Below are 8,108 nucleotides of genomic sequence, written 5' to 3'. Positions count from 1 at the left end.
CACTATACACTACTATATATTACTATACACCAGAGGTGTGGACTCGAGTCATGTGACTTGGACTCGAGTCAGACTCGAGTCATGAATTTGATGACTTGCGACTCGACTTGGACTTGCATAACAATGACTTTGTCCCACCTATGAGATGTGGACTCGAGTCATGTGACTTGGACTCGAGTCAGACTCGAGTCATGAATTTGATGACTTGCGACTCGACTTGGACTTGCATAACAATGACTTTGTCCCACCTCTGCTATACACTACTACACGATACACTACACTATACACATCTATACACTATACACTACTATTCATTACTATACACTACTACACTATACACTACACTATACACTACACAGACTCCAGCTCTTCCTGGGGAATTCGCAGTCGTTCCCAGGCCACCAGCGACATCGTCTCACCGCCAGCGGCGTGTCCTGGGCCAATACCGCACTCAGAAAACATTATTTAGGGGCAAACATTTTTACTTTTAGATTTGAAGCTTTCGTGACTGCAAGGATTCATATTCTTAGGTTTTTTCGGTAAAGTCACGTAGGTAAAACATCAAAATTAATAAAAAAATAAAATAAAGATCACGACGTTTCGGAGGCAACACAAGTCTCCGTCATCAGGTGGGACCGTCACAGCCAGATTAGCTGCATCAAGTGAGGCAATGATTCAAGATGTAATCCCTTAAAAGCGAGTTGAGGGGGGAGGAGAGGGAGGGGGTAGCTCATCAGAATGTGGTAGCCAATGAATGGAACGTATCGGGAGGGAGGGGGGGGCGGGGCCAAAAGGGTGGGCGACGGCGTGGAAGCGATTGTGCGCAAGCGACAAACTGCTGCACACGCCAACGCATTGGACAGAGAGGGGGGGAGGGGGAGGCCTGATACACATGATAGAAAAGAACGGAAATGCCCATGTTTATACCAATGCTGGCTGAACAATGAAGAGATTACTGTTAAACACTGGGGATGTTAACACTCGGTAAAGTAAAGTAAAATAGTGCCTGTCAGATAAGATGGTCCAAAAAAGTGTAATTAAGTCTTTTTTGCGTGGTTGATAACATCTTTCCAATGATTACTAAGTTTGTACCCATCATCACGGTTGAAATTATGTCTCTGTTTGTATATTTGTATGGCTTCGTGTACAAACCTTTGATGGTAGCCAGGAGGTTTGCAGAGAACCTTGGTCTCGGAAAAGACAATTTCATGTGAGCAACTCGGGTTGGGTTTTTTAACCCAACCCTGAGAAACAAATTGTCTCATATTCTTTGGTTCTTTCGGTAAAGTCACGTAGATAGAAAATAATAATAAAAAGGTAAAAAAAAAACCACGACATTTCGATCAAAACACAAGCGACCGTCCTCAGGTGAACAAACACAGCTGGTGGGGCCATTGAGAGAAATATCGCGAGAGAGCTGCTTGAGCCAAATGCAGAGCCACCGCAACCAAAGGGTTTATATCTGTGCCAAACACAACACAAATATTACATAACGCTGCAAATTCCCCCGGAAAATGTGTTATGTTGAAATGTATTCCCACAAAGAACACAACACAAACCCAATAAACATGCAGCGTGGGACGAACGTTGGCATGTGGTTGGAAGCAACGTTAGCCGAACGTTCAATGTTTACTGGTGAAGGAGCTACACAGCTACCGGCACACATACTGCGTAGTCTAATTTGTGTACGTGCAACTAGACACATCTGAAAGCAATATTTTACAATTTGGGCACCCACTAACTGTGGAGGGCAAATTGTATTTGGTTTTTTTTACATTTTATACCTAGGCCTCATCACCCTTTATTTTGTGACGTTGGGATTTTTAGATGTAGTGCTTTAGATTGTTTTTTATTCTGTGGGGAGCCTGTTGAATCCTGATTGTGTTATACGACATTTTGCTTGCTTGGTGGTCGTATGAGTGAATGCAACTGGTTGTTGTGAGTTTGTTCATGTTTTTTTTGGTAATGACATTGATTTGGGCTAAGCGATGTCTATTTGTGATGCAGCATCCTGTCATACTGCGTAATAGTGGTACATCCTTGATGGTTTCAGTCACCATGTATTCACGTCTCTGCAATTAGTGTATTGTAACTCTCACAGGTGTTGAGCCTCGTGTTAAATCACTTTATTCCACTCGACAAAGGTTACTGTCACTATGAACATGGGAATGGTTACGTTGAATGACAATAGCCTATAGCCCTAGTGTCATGGTGAGGTTATTCGAAGGAGGTTTAATTGAAGGAGGATAGCACTAAAGTCCTCGGTGTAAAATACACGACCTGCCACTGACTTGGAGTAGGGCCCCATTGTGCCTAGAAGGGTTAGGGTGATCGTCACATGACAGGTCACATAGCTGACATAATAAAATCATAAATGTAGCACGCGTTTTCTTGCTGATCGAACCTCGCATTTGTATCCGCTTGTGTTTGTGTTTATTGCTGCTTATAGTCTGAATAAACGTCACTTGAAAGCGCTTCATCTGCTGTTCAATCAACTCAAGTCTGCCGCGAGTCTTCTAATCATTGCAGCTTTACACTCCGCACGTAACGCCTCTAACACACGTGCCAGCAGTAACCAGATCATTTCATATGACCATCTGTTGTTATTATTATTACTACGACAACGGCCCTTCTTCCTAGCACATGGCCATTGGGCTGCCTCCATCATGTGCTATGAAGGTCCATTGCCCGAAACGTCGCCTATTATATATTTTAACTTTTGAGTGTTTTTGTTGTTAATTGTGCTTGTGCACCGCTGTTAACCCAGCAGCAGCATCATATAATTAGTTTACAGTGTTGTGCCTGTTTACCCTGGAAAGCCTGAGACTCAAGACTCTTTTTCAGGAGGGTCCTGCCAAGTTTTAGCAGGAGGGGGGGGGGGGGCGAAGTTGCAATGCATAATCCCAATTGAGTATTTTGGAGGTATGTAGTTTAGCATTGGGATGTTTGGCAAATATCTGAATGACTCTGTCTTCTCGACAGACCTGTTCTCCACCTGAGGACGGCTGCTTGCGTTGTGGCCGAAACGTCGTGAGAATTATTTTATTATGTTTTATTTTTTTTATTTATTTTTTTCCATTCTACGTGACTTTACCGAAAGAACCAAGAAGATCTTAACACCTCCTGATTTATTGCCAGAAAGGGTAAAAATACTCTTTTTTTCATGAGAAATACTTGACGTGCGGAGAGACGAGTATGTTCATGTGCAGCAATACCCCGGCTCTCACGTCGGGGATGCGTTGCTGAATGGGGCGATTTACAGGTGGGGTAGGCGGTGGTGGTGGTGGTGGCGGTGGTGGTGGCGGTGGTGGTTGTGGTGGCGGTGGTGGTGGCGGTGGTGGTGGTGGCGGTGGTGGTGGGGGTAGGTGGTGGTGGTGGCGGTGATGGTGGTGGTGGTGGTGGCGGTGATAGTGGTGGCGGTGGTGGTTGTTGTGGCGGTGGTGGTGGTGGTGGCGGTGGCGGTGGTGGCGGGTGGCGGTGGTGGCGGCGGTGGTGGCGGTGATGGTGGCAGTGGTGGTGGTGGCGGTGATGGTGGCGGTGGTGGTGGCGGTGGTGGTGGCGGTGGTGGTTGTGGTGGCGGTGGTGGTGGCGGTGGTGGTGGTGGCGGTGGTGGTGGGGTAGGTGGTGGTGGTGGCGGTGATGGTGGTGGTGGTGGTGGCGGTGATGGTGGTGGCGGTGGTGGTTGTTGTGGCGGTGGTGGTGGTGGTGGCGGTGGCGGTGGTGGCGGTGGCGGTGGTGGCGGCGGTGGTGGCGGTGATGGTGGCAGTGGTGGTGGTGGCGGTGATGGTGGCGGTGGTGGTGGTGGTGGCGGTGGTGGTTGTGGTGGCGGTGGTGGTGGTGGTGGCGGTGGTGGTGGTGGCGGTGGTGGTGGGGTAGGTGGTGGTGGTGGCGGTGATGGTGGTGGTGGTGGTGGCGGTGATGGTGGTGGTGGTGGTGGTTGTTGTGGCGGTGGTGGTGGTGGTGGCGGGTGGCGGTGGTGGCGGTGGCGGTGGTGGCGGCGGTGGTGATGGTGGCAGTGGTGGTGGTGGCGGTGACGGTGGCGGTGGTGGTGGTGGTGGCGGTGGTGGTGGGGTAGGTGGTGGCAGTGGTGGCGGTGGTGGCGGTGGTGGTGGTGGTGGCGGTGGTGGTTGTGGTGGCGGTGGTGGTGGTGGTGGCGGTGGTGGTGGTGGCGGTGGTGGTGGGGTAGGTGGTGGTGGTGGCGGTGATGTGGGCGGTGGTGGTGGTGGCGGTGGTGGTGGCGGCGTAGGCTGAGAGGCGACAGATAATGAGGACGGACGGACGACGATGCCGTCAGCGACGTGAGCGTGGGGTTGAGGCGACGCAAATCACGAGCTAGTAGCGGTGATAACAATAACAGAGTAAGGACTTGTTTGTGAAACGATGTAAAAGGGGGGAGACGTATCGGGGTATTTCTGTACTTATAGGGTAGTTCCTCGGTTAACAGTGACATCGGTTCACGGTTCTTCGGTGAACGTTTTGCTTCCCCGATGGTTGACATTGTGACTAACGGTCACGTGTTCACGCTGTGCACGTGGTGGCGCCAATTTCGGCCAATCGGAGCGCTTGTAAAGCGGGGCTGAGCTGCGCCCTCAGCCAATCAGCGTTTCGACCTCGATTGGCTTTGTCGAACATTATACAATTTATCTTTTGCCAGTGGAAACAGTTTTCTGTTGTGCAGACTCAGTGATTTTGTTTATTTACTAATTGCTCCACTTATAAGTGAATTCGATCGACAGTTATTTCGCCTCACGGCAGTTTTCGTGGAATTATTTTTTTAAAGCAACGTGAACCCAAAGACTATTGTCCTGTACTTAATATATTCCCCACAAAAGATGCCGATTGATGACGACTTTGAGTTATCCCGACTCCCACCACAAGGCGGAGACCGCGGGCTTCAAGTTCACGGTCACGGGCCTTACGAGATCAGAGCGAAAACGCGTTTATTTGTTCGTACAAGGCGATGAAATTGGTTGGTGAGAGTTGGGTTTTTATTGCCTGCAGATTGCACCAACCCAGCCGACTGCGTAATTACCTCGCCTGGTACGCAGGAGGTCTGTGTCTCTCTCTCTCTCATCATCATCACGGTGGCTAGGAGATGTTGACTACCTCGCCTGGTACACAGGAGGTCTGTGTCTCTCTCATCATCATCACGGTCGCTAGGAGATGTTAACTACCTCGCCTGGTACACAGGAGGTCTGTCTCTTTCTCTCTCATCATCATCACGGTCGCTAGGAGATGTTAACTACCTCGCCTGGTACACAGGAGGTCTGTGTCTCTCTCTCTCTCTCTCATCATCATCACGGTGGCTAGGAGATGTTAACTACCTCGCCTGGTACACAGGAGGTCTGTGTCTCTCTCATCATCATCACGGTCGCTAGGAGATGTTAACTACCTCGCCTGGTACACAGGAGGTCTGTGTCTCTCTCTCTCATCATCATCACGGTGGCTAGGAGATGTTAACTACCTCGCCTGGTACACAGGAGGTCTGTGTCTCTCTCTCTCATCATCATCACGGTGGCTAGGAGATGTTAACTACCTCGCCTGGTACACAGGAGGTCTGTGTCTCTCTCTCTCTCATCATCATCGCGGTGGCTAGGAGATGTTAACTACCTCGCCTGGTATACAGGAGGTCTGTGTCTCTCTCTCTCATCATCATCACGGTGGCTAGGAGATGTTAACTACCTCGCCTGGTACACAGGAGGTCTGTGTCTATCTCTCTCTCATCATCATCACGGTGGATATGAGATGTTAACTACCTCGCCCGGTATACAGGAGGTCGTGAGTTCTATCTCGACCCTGACGCCTGCTGCTGTATATTTGGAGTTTGCGTGTCTCTCTCTCTACCCCTGGTTGTGTAGTTTTTTTCTCCGCGTCCTCCGGGTTTTCCCCTCCACATTTAGAAGCGTGCCTTTAGAGTATTTGGCTGCTATAAGTTTCCACGTGATAAGCCACTTCGTTGAGCTATCATTTGTGGCCAAGTCACTTCTGAATAAGAGCTACATAACTTGGCAGGCCTCACCTGGATAACAAAAATAGCAATAGTAGCACCTAAACCTCAAGGTGTCTTACGTTAAAGTGTTGTGATAGTCGTGTTGTGTTTCTTGTGTATTTTCCGTAACAGTGGAATTCAGATAAATGTTAATTGGCCGTATAGGTACAGGGTGATCCATTAAATCGGCGACCCCGTCAATCTCTTAACGACCCATTTGAGAGATTTTTAGTCTCAGCCAGTGACTGCACGATTGTTCAAAGCTATTCTGGACGAAGTGTTACGTAGATTTGTTTTTTGTTCAACACATTTCAAACGAGTGCATTCAGATTTGGTGGCTTTGCAATGAAGTGCTTCGTCCGTAAGTTTGTGATCATTACTTTAATGGGGGCTATCTATAACATGGCTCTCACCCTGCACAATAATTCATGTCCCTTTCCCCGCATCATGATGCACAACTCCGTGCAAACTCGGTGCAATCGATACTGCCCACGAAATCTCCCTGCCGGCATCTTGCGGCAACGTCCATTTACGCTAAGCGAGGCGCTTCGTGCGAATGACATTTTGGAGAAAGAAAGACAAACACATGCCCAGAGCCCGTGCGTTATGTAACGCTTTGCAACACGCGGTTTTATTCTTGGGGGCATTTAAATCTCGCAGTACCGGGCGAGCGACGGGAAAGCTGTCAACGCAACCCATTGGGTTGTTTATTTATATTTTAACCCGTAGTAGCCTTTCGCTAACAATATCCATAATATAGTTGTTGTTTTTTTTGGGGGGGGGGGGGTTCAATCGCGTAAATATAAATGTGTCGTTAAACCCACACTGGTGTGTTGGAGAGCAAATCCATGGGTTTGCACTGGTAACGAATTGCCACGTTCAGTTTTCGCGACAAACCTCACTGATTGGCTGCGTCGGGTGGTTGGTGGGTTTAACGACACATTTAAATATTTACGCGATATAACACAAAAAACACACCTTTATATTGTGGATGTTTTGTTGTTGTTGCAAATACTGCGCCGTCCTCGTTTTGTCATCCCCAGACCTCCCAACTTATTTGGGGGGGGGGGCAATGCTTTTGTTTGATAAATGTGGCCGGCTCGATTCTCATTTCGGTAAGTTAATATCACCCGGGTCTACTCCACACCGCTGTACGTGTCTTCCAGCAAGTGTGATTGACTTGTTTGCACTGCGTGTATGTTTGAACACGACACACACACATTGGTCCATCACCGGTGCAGGCCACGCAGTATCTGTATGATGCAGTACAGCAAGTAGGTCGCGTTTAGAGTATTTGGCTACTATCAATTGTCCACTTGATAAGCCACTTCGTTGACCAATCGTTTGTGGCCGGGTCGCTTCTTAAAAAAAAACAGCTAAGTAGCTCAGTGGGGCCTTACCTGGTAAAATCAAATTAAAATTTGAGTTTTTAGGGTTTTTCCCCGAGTCCGAAGCCTCACGCCGAATGTCCACATCACCCTGAGCGCGACTAATGTCTGCCACATCTCACAAGCTAAGCATGCGTTGAACCTGGCGAGTCCTTGGATGGGCTACCACCGTGCACGATGGACGGGTTCGTCACTGCCGTGCCACTCAGTGCCAGATTATCCTGATAGCAACAGTAGCAGCTACTACATATGTAATAACTACTACATGTGTAGTAGCTACTACTACATAAGTAGTAGTAGCTACTACGCTACTACATAGTAGCATAGAAGCTACTACAAGGGACCCGCGCTAAATGCTTTCAAGCTATAAATTCCGGTTCAGTAATTCTGCACTTGCTCTATTACTATAGTACAACACCGCCTTCAACTTTTTTGAACGAGTGGGTGTTTAAGGTTAGCGATTTGTCGTATTATCTGGCCGTATAGCAAATAAAACAAATACAATTACTTAACTATGCAATTAAAAACTATTTGTTTTAATATTTGTGTTTTTTTATTTAGGGCTCCTTTATAACATCACATGTTACAGGCCCCGCACTAGTTGAATCCGGCACTGGTGCTGTTCAGCAGCAGACGTGGGCACATTCCGTTATTGTTCTCACTGCAATGCACTTTGCCAGCGTGGTGAAGTATGGTCAATGTTGTTACCACCACCCCCACCAAGACCAGCC

This window comes from Lampetra planeri, chromosome 46 (genome assembly GCF_965212315.1).
Source record: "Lampetra planeri chromosome 46, kcLamPlan1.2.h2, whole genome shotgun sequence".
Classification (NCBI taxonomy): Eukaryota; Metazoa; Chordata; class Hyperoartia; order Petromyzontiformes; family Petromyzontidae; genus Lampetra; species Lampetra planeri.
This window is presented reverse-complemented; position numbering follows the sequence as displayed.